Source organism: Pelophylax lessonae (assembly GCF_965119305.1).
Source record: "Pelophylax lessonae genome assembly, chromosome: 2".
Lineage (NCBI taxonomy): Eukaryota > Metazoa > Chordata > Amphibia > Anura > Ranidae > Pelophylax > Pelophylax lessonae.
Genome location: NC_138769.1, coordinates 123,115,816 through 123,132,815, shown reverse-complemented (window position 1 = coordinate 123,132,815; position 17,000 = coordinate 123,115,816). Strand labels below are relative to the sequence as shown.

The 17,000-nt window shown below is 50.4% G+C and overlaps 1 protein-coding gene across 1 annotated transcript in view; it reads left to right on the top strand.

Annotated features, from left to right (window-relative positions):
• TAOK1 (TAO kinase 1) overlaps positions 1-17,000 on the top strand; it is a 254,292-nt gene that overhangs the window by 111,757 nt on the left and 125,535 nt on the right. The gene's annotated exons all lie outside the window — the stretch shown is intronic.

The window sequence follows — 17,000 nt, the reverse complement described above, 5'->3', positions numbered from 1 at the left end:
TCCCCCCCCCCCCCCCCCCTCCTGGCGGATTTTGGGGTGGACGCGGGTCCCCTCCCTGGGATGGTCTGCCCCTCACACTCCAGGGTTTCCCTCTATCCTGTTGTGACCCCCCCCCCTCCACGTGGGGGGCTGTTTTGGCCTACCTGGGGCTGGGACCTCTTTTGCAGGCCACATGGGGGGCTGGGGAGTGCGCTGTCCGTGGCGCTTGACCGATCGTCCGGGGGGGCCTTGGTGGTGATTTCTGCTGCTGGAGGTGTAGATGGGCTGTTGGGGCGGTCCCCCTGTGGGTCCCAATTACCGTGTTCCCGCGCAGGGCCGCCATTTTGTTGTAGCCTCTGTTTGCTTCTATGATGGCGGCCATCTTGGTACACCCATTTTCGGCCGTTTTGTGGCTGATTTTTAGCTGTGAAGGCCGGTGGGAGTGCCTGGAGGATTGCTATACTGGGGACAGTGAGTCATGAGGGTAGTCTCTCCCTCTCTGTGCGAGTTCATTAGCGTGCGCCTGACCTCCGGGGGGGCGCTGTAGCGCAGTGGGACTGCTTCCTGCAAAAAAAAAATAATAATTTGTCTTTTTTGTTTTTTTTCTTGCAAATTTTGCTGGCTGGTTTCTCAGGTTCAGTAGGGACCCTGCAGGCCATGTGTCCCCACCGGACCCCTTCCCGGAGTCCGCAGGGCCTTCTGGATCTCCACTGTCCGTTGCTGCCTTTTTCGGAATTTTGGGAAGCATTTGGGCCCGGGTGGAGGTGGGAGGTGCACTGAAACGTTTCCCTAACTACCCCTGCCTCATCTGATGTCTCCGATTCTGAGTCTGAGCCTCCCTGCTGGGTCTGTTACCTTGCGCCCTGTCTCCTCGGATGAAGAGGATGCCATTTCTACCTCCCCCTGCCACGCTTGATGCTGGTGGATTCACTGGTTGTTTCGGTGCGTGACACCCTGCAATTTTGACGCGGCTGCGCCTAGGGCGCAGGTAGCATCTGGCACTCACATGCTACCAGGAGCAGCTTATTTTGCTAGCATGCTCATGTAGGATGGGATCATCTGAGACATTCCCCTGGGGTGTCTAAGCGGCTGCTAGACGTTACCCTTTTGGAGAGTTACAGAGGATTGTTCCGGCTTGGTAGACGTACGGTCTCTGGCTGATTAGGACTACTGTTGTTCCGTTGGAGTAATCCCCGTCCTTTAAGTACTTGGGGGGATAGGATGGCGTGGCTGTGGTCCGTGATCTGTACTCCCTGGCGTAGTCTGCACTGGGCACAGTGTTTGCCCTTGCTGTGCAGACTCTGACTTCCAACACCATGACTTGGTGTGGGGCAAGTCCCTCTTGCCCTGGGGGAGCTGTTGGACCAGCTGGTGCAGGGGCTGCAATTCGTTTGCAATGGTGCGCTGGTTGAGGCACCTTTGTGTGGGTCACCTGTCGGTTTCGGCGGTGGTTGTCCGGCATATTGGTCTGCGGATCACACTTTTAAGAAGGCCTTAATGGATCTGTCTGGCGCTACCCTGGATGACGTTCTAGGAGGGTCTCGCGGGGGGAAGAGTGCTTTTCTTCCACAGGCTAACAAGGGTAAGGGCCTTTGTTGCAGATGGGGTTCCTCCCTTTCGGCTCACAAGCAGTTTTTGTCCCTCGGGGACAGTAGATGTGGCGAAGTCCTTCAGGACTTCCTCAGTGTTTCCAAACGATCCTGGTCTGGCGAACAAGGGAATCGTTTTTTTCACAGACCTGTGGACAAGGCCTACTCGAACTGAAGGTGCGTCCTCACCCATCTAGGGGATGGGGGGGGAGGGGGCGGACCAGGCAGCTGGGTGCAAGAGGTCATGCGGTCCAGTTGCAAGATTGTGTTTCGATCCTTTTTTTTTTTTTTTCGGTAAGGTTTTCCCTTGCAAGGTACGGCTGTCACCAGATTGATTGCATGGATCTGCGGAGCAGTTCAGGCTCTGGTTCAACAAGCTGGACCTACTGGCCCTTTGATGTTTCCGTGTGGATCAGCCATTCCAGTTGGTATTGTTTCGCACGATGGTGGCTTCCCTACATCTGGGGGATTCCTGGCCTCCATAGACATCAAGCTGCCTACCTTCACATCCTGGTATGTTCGAGACACCTACGGGTTCTCCTTTTTTTTTTTTTTTTTTTTATTATTTTGCTGTGGGGAAGGATTTCTCATGGTTTTGGCGTTACCCCTTGGTCTCGTTTCTGTTACTAGGGTCTTCACAAAGGTGTTGGTTCCGGTCCTGGTGCTGTTGCGGCAGTGGGGTTTTTTTGGCCCTGGTTTCCTGGCCGATCTGCTTCTCCGTTTGGTGTCCCCTATGGTGCTGGTAATGGAGTTGGAAGTCACCATGAGAACTCTGGAGGAGTTCAGGTGGGTTCTGCACCTTCTGAAATCATCCCTGGTCCCTTCCATGGGACTGAACGATTGGGCCTGACTTTGGACTCGTCCTCAGTCAGGGTGTTTCTCCCAGGGGGGGAAACCTCTTAGAACTTCAGACTGCGGTTCGGCTGTTGCTGTCCTGCACATGGTCGTCCCTTCGGACCTGCATGCAAGTACTGGAGCTGCTGGTGTCCGTCTTTCAAGACGGTCCCTTTCACTCAATCCCTCTGGGGGTTTTTCCCAGACGGTAATTCTCCTTGAATGGGAGTAGAATCCAGGCTCTCTGGATTTACGGATCCGGCTGAGCCGGGTGACCAGGGGGTTTTGTTCTGGAATCCTTCCTCCCCTTTTTACTGGAGTCCTCGGCAGGTTCTCTGCTTCGGGAGTATGGTCCCTGGAGGATCCAGGTTACCGATTTACTGTCCTGGGGCTTAGAGCGATGCGGCTTTGCCTAGTTTACTGGTTCGGGCACCTGCAGCTGTACAGTGCACGTTTAATCAACTACGCCTTGACCGTGGCTTATGTCTTTCACCGTGGGGGCACCAAGGGTGTCCTTGTGGCCTTGAGAGTGACCATTCTTCATTGGGCAGAGCGCTTTATTCCGGCTCTCTGCTATTCCTTTCCAGGTGTGGAAAAATTGGCAGGCGGATTGCCTCAGTCGACATGCTGGGGAATGGTTCCTGCATCCGGAGGTTTTCCAGCAGTTGTGCCTTCGTTGGGGGCACTCCAGACGTGGTCCTGTTGGCGTCGCCTTTACAGGATAGTGCAGAGGTCGTGGCCCGCTTCGCGGGACCCTCTGGTGGGTGCAATGGTGGCGCCATGGGTTCTGTCATTGGCAAGAACTTAAGCTAGGTTCAACATGAACGATGCTGAGAGTTTGGCATGGTCACCTGTGCAGGCTGTACAAGTCAGTGTCAGCTGCTGTCTGTCTTTCCTCCTCTCGGTTGCTGCCAAGAATCCTTCGCATCCCTCCATTTGTGAGTATCGAGGGTATCCCCTGCCTACCTTATTATGGAATGTGGCCTTCTTGGTTGCTGTCACTCTGTATGCCCGGTGTCGGCCCTGGCGACGTTGTCCTGTCCTCCCTATATGTTGGTTCGTGGGGCCAGGTGGTACTTCGTCCGGATCCGTCCTTCCCTCTGAAGGTGGTTTCTAGTGTTCGCTTGCACAAGGACATTGTATTGCCATCTTGTGTCCTAAGCCCCCTCATCCTATGGAATGTGCGCTGCATACTCTGGATAGAGTTCTGGCTCTCGAGGTGTACTGGCGAGGCTTCCCGTAAGTCAGGTTTGCTCTCTGTGCTCACGTATGGCTCAAGAACAGGGCTGCCTGCGTCTGCTGCGACTGTTCCAGGTGGATCGGGCAGTCGGTGGTGCAGGCTTCTTCAGTTACGGGTCAGGTCCTACCTTTTCCCTGTTTCGGCGCTTTCTACTCGGGCGCCTGGTACTTCCTGGGCTTTTTGCCATACAGGCATCTGTACTTCAGGTTGTAAGTCGACTACCTGGTCGTTTGTTCACACCTTTACCACATTTTATAAGGTGGATGTGCTGGCATCTGCAGATGCCTCCTTTTGGCCGCAAGGGTTTTTGCTGGCTGCTGCTTGGAGGGCTTTTGGCCTTCCTTGAGGGTGTTTACTGTTTGTTTCAGGTGAGTCTCATCTTTTTGTTCTGATGTTGCCTGGTCGGCTATGTTGAGCCTTGGGGACTTATTTGTCTGTTGTTCCCAACCCTCATTTTATGGCACTGGTTTGGGACGTCCCTACTGATATGAATCGGAGAGAACTGCGTCGGTCAATGAACGATAGAGAAAACTGAATTTTTCATTTACCGTAAAATCCTTTTCTCTTAAGTTCATTGACGGACGCAGTACCCACCCCTCTATTTTGAGTTGGGTTGGTGTTACTTTCTGACACTGCTTTGATACAAAAGTGATATCCTAGGCAATAAGAGAGGGTGTACCCTCCGGGACTGCCCATAGGCGTAGCCAGGACTTTTTTTCTTGAGAACTTAAGAGAAAAGGATTTTACGGTAAGTCAAAAATCCTGTTTATTTTTTTTTTTTTTACATCAGGGACTGTACATGGAGATTTAGCTGACATACTGTAGGCTCTATTAATGCAGCTCTTCAGTATGCAGGCTCTACTGCTTGCCTAGCAAAACATATTTAAAAGTGGTTGTCTGTTATTGGTACTGAAAAATGAGTAATTTATGTGGATTATTTTAATTAGGGCTAGTCAGGTTAATACTTAACAATAAGCCCACTTTTAAAGTTAATCTTCATTATGAGTTGACCATCCAGGACAAAGTGAAAGGTAAACTTTACTGCCACCCTTCCCAACTGCACTTACTCTCTGCTTTTAGCATTTTGATAGCTGTGCAGGGTCCAAGAAATATCCTCGCAGTTTACTTTTTCTTTGTGAAGTTTCCAGCAGAAGTGTGCCTTTAGATTTATATTCCTCTAGCAGGGCTCAAAATTTAAAGTCCTGAGCTACTAGCCAGGCCTTAAGGGTTACTCGCCACCAGTTGCCCCACCCAACTCCTACCCTGCCCCGCCCCTAATTCCGCCCCCTAAACACGCCATAAAGTTATACTGTTAAATGTTTTTGCATTAATGCAGAAGTTACAAAAATAAATATTAATAACAACGTTTTCAGTGCCCATCAGTGCAGCCTAATCAGTGCCCATCAAGGGTCTGGAACCCCCAAATCACCATCCTAGTACCCCCCCCCCCCCCCAAATTTCACCTCCTAGAACAAATCCTACCCATCAAATCCTCCCCCCATCAAAATTTTCCCCCTAGCACAAAAAAAAACATTATTCCTACTGGCACAACCCCCCCCCCCCCCAATACCCCTTTTTAACAGCCCTAAGACTTCCTGTTCTGGCACAAATCCATCCCTCCACCCCATTCCAATAATCTCTATAAGGGCGATCCCCAAATCCCCACTCCTGACACAAATCCTCACCCCCCCAGCACAAATCACTCCTCCTAGCACCCTCCCCCCCCCCAATTCCCCTGCTAGAAGAAATCTTATAATGTCACCTCTCAAATTCCCCATCCCAGCACAACCCCGCTCCCCCCCCCCCCCCATATCGATCCCACTTAGAAGTAATCATCTTCTCCCCACCCCTCCTAGTACAAATACTTTTTGGGGGATTGTCCCTGGGGGGGGGGGGGTTGGAATAAGAGAATTTGTAGCATGAGGGGTGGGGAGAAGATGATTACTTCTAGGTGGGATCAATATGGGAGGGGGGTTGTGCTAAGAGGGGGGGGGGGGACTGTGCTGAGATGGGGGGGTTGTGCTAGGAGGGGGGATTGTGCTGAGATGGGGGGGTTGTGCTGAGATGGGGGGGTTGTGCTGAGATGGGGGGGTTGTGCTAGGAGGGGGAGGGACTGTGCTGAGGTGGGGGGGGGGGTTGTGCTAGGAGGGGGGGGGACTGTGCTGAGATGGGGGGGTTGTGCTAGGAGGGGGGATTGTGCTGAGATGGGGGGGATTGTGCTAGGAGGGGGGGGGGATTGTGCTAGGAGGGGGGGGGGGGACTGTGCTGAGATGGGGGGGGACTGTGCTGAGATGGGGGGGGACTGTGCTGAGATGGGGGGGTTGTGCTAGGAGGGGGGGGGGGACTGTGCTGAGATGGGGGGGTTGTGCTGAGATGGGGGGGACTGTGCTGAGATGGGGGGGTTGTGCTAGGAGGGGGGCGGACTGTGCGGAGATGGGGGGGTTGTGCTAGGAGGGGGGGGGGACTGTGCTGAGATGGGGGGTTGTGCTAGGAGGGGGGGGGACTGTGCTGAGATGGGGGGGGGGGTTGTGCTAGGAGGGGGGGGGGGACTGTGCTGAGATGGGGGGGGGGGTTGTGCTAGGAGGGGGGGGACTGCTGAGATGGGGGGGTTGTGCTAGGAGGGGGGGGGACTGTGCTGAGATGGGGGGGGGTTGTGCTAGGAGGGGGGGGGGACTGTGCTGAGATGGGGGGGGGGACTGTGCTGAGATGGGGGGGTTGTGCTAGGAGGGGGGCGGACTGTGCTGAGATGGGGGGGTTGTGCTAGGAGGGGGGGGGGACTGTGCTGAGATGGGGGGTTGTGCTAGGAGGGGGGGGGTTGTGCTAGGAGGGGGGGGGGACTGTGCTGAGATGGGGGGGGGGTTGTGCTAGGAGGGGGGGGGACTGCTGAGATGGGGGGGTTGTGCTAGCAGGGGGGGGGGACTGTGCTGAGATGGGGGGGGGTTGTGCTAGGAGGGGGGGGGACTGTGCTGAGATGGGGGGGTTGTGCTAGGAGGGGGGACTGTGCTGAGATGGGGGGGGGGGGTTGTGCTAGGAGGGAGGGGGGGATTGTGCTGAGATGGGAATTTGGGAGGTGACAGGATAAGATTTGTACCCCAGTGTAGTTCACCCTTTCCTCCAGCATGTCACAGACCTCACATACAGCACCTGTGATACCAGATACATCGCTCTGTGATCCTCCTCTTCATATGTCAGAGCGGAGGAGGAGCGGAGGAGAAGCCTATTCCTATTCCTAAAGCTTTGCACGGACAGCTGGCGGGAGAGATGCGGCTGCAGAAGCAGAAGGGGAAGTAGATTGCAGCTCAGGAAGGACACTGCATGTCAGATCGGACTATACAGAGTTTGTTACCCGCCCCCTTTCCACATTGCTTGCTTTGACTCGGAGGACAGGGGATAACAAACTCTGTATAGTCCCGATCTGACATCCAGTGTCCTTCCTGAGCCGCAATCTTCTTCCCCTTCTGCAGCCGCATCTCTCCCGAGCTGTCCGTGCAAAGCATTAGGAACTAATTGTCTTCTCTTCCGCTCCACCTCCACTCTGACTCAGGGGAGAAGTCCCGATCTGACAGGAGTGTGTGAAGCCCGGCGAGAAGACAGAGAGAGCACATCCCGCTCTCTCCTGTCACAGAAACACTCCTGGCAGCGCCCCTCCACCTCCCATGACACAGACGCCCAGCCAGAGCAGCCATCCTTCCATCCATCCCACCCTACCTTGTACCGGTGTACTGCCGATTTTTCCAACTTGGGCTTGAACCCCTCCATCAGTCCTGCTGGATAATGTCGGAGCGGCGGATCATCCCGCTCAGCTTTAATTGTAATTGGCGGGCGCTCGCTGACATACACAGTCCCGCCTCCTAGCCCGGCTTCTTTGATAGACAGAACACGTCCTGGTTGGCCAGGTGTTCTGTCTATCAAAGAAGCCGGGCTAGGAGACGGAACTGTGTATGTCGGCGAGCGCCCGGCCATTACAATTAAAGCTGAGCGGGATGATCCGCCGCTGACATTATTCAATCCTTCGGCGGCTTTCCTCTCCTCTCTTCCCCTGGCAGTAGCTCGCCATACATAATTTTCCACTCGCAAAATGCGAGTAGGCGAGTGGAAAATTTGAGGGTTGCCTCTAGGACTGCTAATGGTTAGCCAGTAAGGAAGAGGAAGCATGCACATCTTAAAGGATGGGGTGGGGAGTGTAAGTGTTCTTTCCATTAAATATCTGCAGTAACCATGTGTATACTTACCTCCGTGTATTCCAGTTTGTGTATTCCTTTATCCCTTTTTTTGTTTCGCCCTGTGCCCCACAAGTCATATGGCCAGTCCTTTTTTGCACCTTTTCCCTTTATGCTTTTTTTTTTTTTTTTTTTCCAGTTTTTCTTTACAGCTTTCATGTTTTGTAAAAGATCCCTCTCCAAACCATACATACTGAAAGTAAAGGATAGGATCTGTAGAACAAAAACAAGATGCTAATTTTTTTTTTCTTTTAGTCGCACAAATGTTTATTAAAACATTTTCACAAACAATACACTAAAATAAAACTGTATTGTATTAATAACAAATATTATAAAATGTTTAAATTTTACCTTTCTGTGAACTTTGAAGATATGCACTGTGCTAATGCCTAGTGTCGCAGTGCCATGTGTGAGCTGGATTGGTGTACATTGTGATCAAATGATACAGGCATAAATTTTCTCATTCAAAAAGTTTTTTCCTGTTATAAAGAATAGGATAAAAGATCCATCCGTACAATGCAGGCATACATTTTATTGCAATGCAGTGTAGGCCTCATTTGCGTAACCACAAAGGGCCATACAGCCTCAAGAAGGAGTGCATTTCTGTTTCCAGGTACGACTTCAAAGGTGTTTGTGTACAGCCATGGACACATACAGTTTTAGATGAAAAGCTGTAATCAGTGGCTTATCAGCCGCTGATTACAGCTATTCTTTTGTTCAATAGTCTACTGAACAGTTCTGCTTTATGTTCATGGTCACTTAAGTGACCTTATGTCCATGGTCACTGAAGTGACCTTGAGCTTAAAGCAAAAGGGGGGGGAATGCAAGTGACATAAGCCATACTGACCTGGCCAGCTGGCTGCCCCCCCCCCCCCATATGCCTTGAGTAGCTGGCAGTAAAAAGGGTTAAATGCTTCTTTGAAGATCTGCTCTCTATAAATCTTGAATTTATGGATGCTATGATATTGATGACTGAGCTAGGTGTGGGGTACAGCACAGCTATTCTCATTTTTATCACAAAGGTGCATTTAGTTTTGTTTTTTCATACGCTTTGAGTTGTCCAAGTTTGTGTAAACTTGTGCTGTTGTCATAGATGCAGTATGTGGTTTAACATTGTCCTGCTGAAATATTCAAGGCTTTCCGTGAAAAAGACCTTGTCTGGATTGGAGCATATGCTTCTCTAATACCTGGATATATCTTTTAGCATTGATGGTGCCTTTCCAGATGTGCAAGCTGCCCATTCCATATGCACTGATGCACCTCATACCATCAGAGATGCAGGCTTTTGAACTGAGCGCTGGTAACAAGCCGGAAGGTCCCTTTCCCTTTTAGTCCGATGTAAAATGTGCCCATGGCTGCAAAAAAGAATGTCAAATTTCTCTTTTGTTCATTGACGGACACAGCTCCTGATATTCTTAACGATTGGGTTATACTGTCGCCTACAGAAGTAGGACACTAGGCAGAAAAAAAGTCTGGCTACTCCTATGGGCAGTTCCAGGGGGTATACTCCCTCTTTCTGCTATAGGTACTTTTTTTTTTTTTCCTTCCTAGTCCGGAGTAAGGACCTAGTTCCTTGCTGGGATCTCTGGTCCTTGCAAAATTTTTTCTTTTAGATAGATATTTTATTCTCCTGGTTTTCCTGTGAGATCTACAATCAACTGCCAGACTGGGCGACTGGCTGGATAATTTAGATCCAGTGGTCATTCCAGTCCGGCCAGCGAGCGTGCGCAGACCTCAGCTCCGCGCTAGGTCGGCTGTGACATAGCCCCACTGGACAGTCACAGCGTTTCTCCTGGCCGACAGCCACCCATTTCCATGGTGAGGGATTCTGTCTGGTGCAGTGCCAGCCTGGATTCTGCTATGGTGAGTAGCTTTCCCGTGAGGGTTTTGGGGTCGATGCGGGCCCCACCATGGGACGTCGGACCACCGGGTTCCCCTCCCTCCCGTTAGGCACCCCGTCACCTGTCGCCCCATCCTACCCCCCTCCACCAGTGCTGGGGCTCTGTGGTTGGTCTAGTACACCTACCGGGGGGGGTTGTGCCGCCAGGCGACAAGACAATCGGCTGTGCAGGGGGGGGCATTGTACCTGGTGGGGGGCTCCTGCTAGGGTCCCCTATCTGCCTGTGCCTGTCCTGAGGCCTAGGGATCCCTCCTGGGAGCCTTGTGGTGCCGTGTAGGGCCGCCATTTTCTTGCAGCCTTTGTGCTGCAGTGCACGGCGGCCATGTTTGTATAGTCCAGCGGCCATTTTGCAGTGGTTTGCCATAGAAAACAGCGGTGTCCATGACACTGGAGCCCTATCGACTGCGATTTCAGCAGAGGGAGCCCCTCATCATCCCCTGGTGCTGACTCCTGGATGATTTATTTTCCTGAGTGCTGTTTGTGCAGTGCAGATTCTCCTGGTGGCTGCGGTGCCTGGTTTTTGCAGGGTGCTGGTGGCTGCGGTGCCTGGTTTCTGCAGGGTGGTGAGTCTGGTGGGGTCCTCTCCCTCTCTGCTTAGAATTGGTTGGAGCTCTGTGGCTGGCAACCGGGTGTGCTGCCAGAGCAGAGGGGGTTGTCCCTTAGTAATGTTTTACACTTTTTTGTGGGTTCCCCCTGGTTACTCATGGAGTAGTACCCTCTCTGAGGCCGCAGGGCCCTCCGGGTCTCACCCATCTATCGACTCCCTGTTGGCAGTCCTGGAGTTCTTTGTGTCCCGGTTGGAAATTGCTTTTGGGCGATGGACTGGCAAAAAGCATTCCCCACCTTCCCTGGTCTCATCTGTCCCCGCAGATCTTGAATCTGGTTCGGCCGTCGTGGACGTAGGTCACCCTGAATGGGTCTGCAACCACGTGCCCTGAATCCTCAGATAGTGATGATTCCTCCACATCTGCAACCTTGTACGAAAAGGCGCTGGGGGATGCACTGATTGTATCGGTGCGTGAAACCTTAAAGATGGACGCAGCTGTGACGCATGCCTGCTTTTCCTTTGACCCTCTCAAGCCATACAGAGCGGCAAAGGTGTAACCTTTCCCCTCCTATTTTGACAGAATTGTCACTAAAGAGTGAGGATGACCAAAGCGTCCCCTTGGGGGTCCCTAAGCGCTTTTTACTAGGCTATACCTCTATAAGGAGCTCCTTCTTAAGAAGTGGACTCTCAGGTTTCAAAATTTAAACAAAGCAACCATTATTCTGGTTGAAGAGTTTCCGGCCTTTAAGGACCCTGCTGACAGGAAGGCGATGGCTGCGTCCCGCAATATGTACATCCTGGCTACTTCGGCACTGAGGCTGATATTCACCATTGCCCTGGTGTCGCAGAGTCTGACCGAATGGGCTAAGCTTTTACCCAGTGACCTGGAGGGAGAACCACTTCCCCCTGCCTTTGCTGAGCTGGCGGACTAGCTGGTCCAGGGGCTTCAGTTTATCTGTGATGCCTATTTGGATGCGGCTCCAGTGATGGCTCGCCTCCCTGTTTTGGCGGTGGTCCTTCAGCGTGTCTTTTGGCTCAAATGCTGGTCTGCGGACCAGACTGCTAAAAAGGCCTTGTCTGATCTTCCTTTTCAAGGAGATCGCCTGTTTGGAGCTACACTTTCTTCCTCAGGCTACTAAGGGCAAGAAACCCTGCCGAAGACTTGGGCCCTCCTGCTCTGCATCCAAGGGTTTTTTTTGGGGGAGTTTTTTCGTCCCTCAGTGTCAGCTGTCAAGGGATCGAAGTGGGCTTCTCCAGACTCGAGGACAAGGCAGGCCTCTTCAGCTTGAAGGTGCGCCCTCACCCGTATCTCGAGTGGGGGGGGATTTCCTCACTGGTTCCCGGACCCATGGGCTTCCCCGGTACATGACAAGTGGGTCCACAAAATCATAAGGTCCGGTTACAGGATCGGGTTTCGTTCCTACCCTCTGGAAAGATTCTTTTCTTCCAACCTTTACTTGAAGGGGTGATTGTCCCGGTTCCGACTTTGGAAGGTTTTTAGGGGTTTTACTGAAACCTGTGTACAGTCTCCAGAAAGAAAGGTAAGGTGCATCCAATCCTGGACCTCAAAGTGCTGAACTGCTTGTGCAGGTGCAGAAGTTCAGATTGGAGTCTGTTCACATATTGGTGGCTTCCCTGCATCAGGGGGATTTTCTTGCCTACGTCAACATCAAGGACGTTTACCTTCACATTCCAATATGTGTCAGTCACCAGCGCTTCCTCTGCTTCGCCCTGGGATAGGAGAATTATCAGTTTGTGGCGTTACCCTTTGGTCTCGCCTCTGCTCCTCGGGTCTTCACGAAAGTGTTGGCCCTGGTGCTAGCATTGTTACATCAGTGAGGGATCGCGGTCCTGGGCTACTTGGACGACCTTTCTTCTGTGAGCAGTGTTCTACTGAGCTGGTGGAAAACCTGGAAATCTCCATATGGACCCTGAGGAAGTTTGGCTGGATTCTAAATCTTCAGAAGTCAGTCTAGTTTCATTGAAGGAACCAAGACAATCTGGGTCTGACTCTTGACTTGGCCTTAGCCAGAGTACTCCTTCCTCTGGACAAACTCCAAAACTGCAGGCAGCCATTTGCCTCCTGCTGTCTAGCAGATGATCATTCCTCCGGACTTGCATGCGAATGCTGGGCCTGATGGTGTCTACCTTCGAGCCTGTCCCATTTGCTTGGTTCCATATGAGGTCCTTGTAAAGGAGATTCTGATCAAATGGGACAAGACTCCGCAGTCTCTGGACAACCAAATCCAGCTGAGCCGGGGTACAAAAGGGCCCCTGATTTGGTGGCTTCATTCTCCGGCACTCTGGTCTGGCAAATCCTTCCTCCCCTTGTATTGGACAGTGGTCACCATGGATGCCAGCCTGTCGGGGTGGGGAGGCATCCTCGACAGAATTTCTGCTCAGGGGGTCTGAGCCCTGGAAGAGTAAAGACCACCGATCAATATCCTTGAGCTCCAAGCGATCAGACTCTGCCTGGAACATTGGACAGGGCCTCTCCAAAGATGTCCAGTACGCATTCAAGCAGGCTTTGCCACAGCCGTGGCTTAAGTCAATCACCGAGGGGGCACAAGAAGTGTCCTGGCGGCATTCTCAGGTGGGCAGAACAATCGTTCCAGCCCTTTCCACCATACACATTCCCGGAGTCGAAAACTGGCAGGCGGATTACCTCAATCGGCAAGCGTTGGACCGGAGGGAATGGTCTCTTCATCCAGAGGTGTTTCATCAGTTGTGTCTCCGGTGGGGCATCCCCGAGGTGGATCTGTTGGCATCTTGGCTCAAAAGAAAGGTGCAGAGGTTCGTGGCATGGTCACGGAATCCTTTGGCGGACACCACAGATGCACTGGTAGCTCCGTGGGGTCAGTATAGTCTGATTTACGCCTTCCCTCCTCTCAAGCTTCTGCCAAGACTTCTATGCAGGATCGAGACAGAAGGGATTCCGTCATCTTAGTGGCCCCAGACTGGCCTCGTGGGGCTTGGTACGCTGATCTGGTCGCTTATGTTCCTTGGAAGCTTCATCTCAGGGAGGATCTGCTGTCCCAAGGACCTTCCTTCATGGGGGGGGTTGAACAGAAATTGGCCTTGAGTACCATCGAAGGCCAGGTGTCTGCTTTAGTGGTCTTTTTTTAATGAACCTTGGCCACACATAACCTGGTCCGCACCTTATTTTAGGGTGTATGCTATTTGGTTCCTTCAGTGGGGTCTCCGTTGCTGCCTTGGGACCTCAATTTGGTGCTTGCGGTCCTCCAGAAGTTTACCTTTGAGATTCTTTGGTAGATTCCCTTGTTTACACTGTCTCAGAAGGTGAGAATGAAGACATTGTTTTGACTGACTGGGTCATTCACCTTACTTGGTGGTTCAGAGATAAGGTGGTTCTTCGCCCCTGTCCGTCATTCCTTCCAAAGGTTGTCTCTGATTTCCATTTGAATTAAGACATGTTGCCTTCCCTGTGTCCTAGGCCAAAACATCCTAAGGAAATTGTCTTGCATGCCTAGGATGTGGTTCGGGCAATTAGGGTGTACCTGGCAGCTATGGAATCTTTTAGGAAGTCAGACTCCCCATTTGTTCTTATAGATAGGTCTCAGACGGGGTTTTCCGCTTCCTCTGCGACCATACCCAGATGGATCAGACAGATGGTGATTCCGGCCTATTCCATCAGGGGTCAGGTTCCTCCTTTGCCTATCAAGGCACACTCTACTGGGGCACTCAGTGCCTCCTGGACCTTCTGTCATCAGGCGTCAGTGACGCAGGTTTGCAAGGCGGCCACCTGGTCGTCGGTGCACACTTTCACAAAGCTCTATAAAGTGGCCATGTTGGCATCTGCAGATGCCTCTGTTGGCCACAAGGTTTTGCAGGCTGCGGTTTAAAGGACTTGGTTCTCTTTGAGGGTGTATTGTGTGTTGTTTTTTTTTTTTTTTTTTTTTTTTTCAGGTGGGCTCCTGTTGCTTTGGTTGAGCCCCTGTTGCCTGGTTGTCTACTGTTTTTTAGCCTTGGGAATTTTTTGCTGTCCCCACCCCTCATGTTAAACACTGGTTTGGGAGGTCTCAATGTATAAGAATATCAGGAGCTGTGTCCGTCAATGAACAAAAGCGAAAATTGGATTTTTGACTGTAAAATCCATTTCTCTGATGTTCATGGACAGACGCAGCACCCACCCCTCTGTGGAGTTGTAATTCTTCTGACACTGCTTGTAACAAAACTTATACCTTTTGTACCTATAGCAGAGAGAGGGAGTATACTCTGGCCATAGGCGTAGCCAGACTTTTTTTCTGCCTAGTGTCCTACTCCTGTAGGGGGCAGTATAACCCATTGGTTAGAAATATCAGGAGCTTTGTCCGTCAATGAACATCCGAGAAATGGATTTTATGTTAAGTCAAAAATCCCATTATTTGCCTGACCACAGAACAGTTTTCCACTTTGCAACTGACCTTTTCAATTGGGCTTTGGCCCAGAGAAGATGGACGCTTTTCTGGATCATGTTCAGATATGGCTTCTTTGCATAATAGAGCTTTACCTTTAGTTTCTGGATGGCACAGTAAAATGTTTTCAGACAGTGATTTTTGGAAGTATTCCTGAGCCAATGCAATGATGTCCATCACAGAATCGTGCCTGTTTTAATGCCGTGCTGTCTGAAGGTCCGAAGATCACTGGCTTTCAATATTTTGTTTCAGCCTTGTTCTTGCGCACAGAGATTTCTCCATATTCTCTGAATCTTTTGATGATTTTATGTACGGTGTTCTATATTTAAAATCTTTGCAATTTTAGGTTGAGGAACGTTAATCTGAAAGTTGTTCGACCAATTTTTAGGTGATGCTCAGACTTGAGAGTCAGATTGTCTCCAGAAGTAAAGATGGGCAGAGGTTTACTATACAGTGTCTTCATACTCAATACTCAAGTGTATTCTTACTCAATGGAATTTTCCACATTTTTGTCATGTTACAACCAAAAAATATAAATGTATTTTCTTTTGTTCATGGACTGACACAGCACTCCATAAATCATAACTACTGGGTTATATTGCCTCCTCCAAGAGTAGGATTAGGTTGAACAAAAAACATTTGTCTATGCCCATGGGCTGTCCTCAACTGGTATATAACCCCCCTCTCTTCTCCCTGGTTTTCAGTTTTAATTTGTTAAAGGCAGATGTAAAGACCTAGGCTCCCTGCTGGGATCCCTTGGTCCTAGCAATTTTTTCTCCTTCCTTGCATCTTTTTGCTTTTTTCTGGACTGGGCAACGGGCTGGATAATCTAGATCCAGTGGTCCCCCCCCCCCCCCCCCCGTCCGTCCAGCAAGCACGTGCAGACTGCTGCTAGGCGCTGGTTCGGACGTGACATAGCCTCACGGACAGAATTTGGGTTTACAACCTCTTTAAGGTGGTTTCTGATTTTCATTTAAATGAAGACATTGTACGGCCTTCCCTTTTTGTCCTACACCTCAGCATCCTACACTCTTTGGATGTGGTTCGGGTGATCAGAGTTTATTTAGAAAATTGGACTCATTTTTTGTCCTTCCAGATGGACCTCGTAAGGGCCTGGCTTCGTCTGCTGCGACCATTTCCAGATGGATCAGAAAGATGGTGGTTCAGCCCTATTCACTGAAGGGTCAGGTTCTTGCTTTCCTAGTGAAGGCGCTTTCTACTAGAGCACTGAGTGCCTCTTGGGCTTTTCCCCATCAGGCATCAGGAATGCAAGTTTGCAAGGCGGCAACTTGGTCGTCTGTGCATATGTTCACAAAATTCTACAATGTAGATTTGTTGGCATTAGCGGATGCTTCTTTTGGCCGCAAGGTTTTGCAGGCTGCAGTTTAAGAGAGCACCCTTTTTTTTGTTTTTTCTTTGAGGGTTCCTTTTTTCTGGGGGAGCTCCGGTTTTTCCTGGTTGAGCTCTGTTTTACTTGGTTGGCTATATTTGGCCATTGGGGCATTCAGGTTTTTCTTCCTGTCTTGTTCCCACCCCTCATGTTGTGACTGTTTTGGGACATCCATATGAGTCTGATTAAGGAGAGCTGCATCTGTCGAACGATAGAGAAAACTGGATTTTTATAAGAACTTACCGTAAAATCTTTTTCTCTGAAGTTCGACAGATGCAGCACCCGCCCCTCTACTGAGGGTTTATGCCTGCTGAGACAGCCCCCATAGGCATGGACAAGTCTTGTTTCGCCTAGTGACTAAACTCATAGGGTTATGCTCCTCCTTCTAGGGATAAAGGAGAGCTGCGTCTGTCAAAGAACTTCAGAGAAAAGGATTTTACGGTAATTTCTTACAAAAATCATTTATTTTGTTTCTCAAAATGGTATATTTTTGCAGTTTAATCATTTGTTATGTTTTCTATTGTGAATAAAATATGGGTTAGAAATTTGCAAATTATTGCATTTGGTTTTTATGTAGATTTTACACTGCGTCCAAACTTTTTTTGCATAGGGGGTTGTACAACACTAATCCTCTAGTGCTGCTGGTGAGATGCAGGTAAAGGGAACCTTCACCCTCTTCAGCCACTTTCTGCCATCAAGTGAAGTTCTTTTTAATGTCCTTTTATTTGTATTCTTTTTTCTAATGACTTGATTCTGGTTTTTATATGAAAAATATCCACTGTGTTCTGTTATAATAAAACATTTCTCAGGTATTTAAAATTTTCTGTCTTTTAATACCTTTTTACAGCTGGCCTGTTTAAATATGTAAAGAAAGACTGTAGCCCTT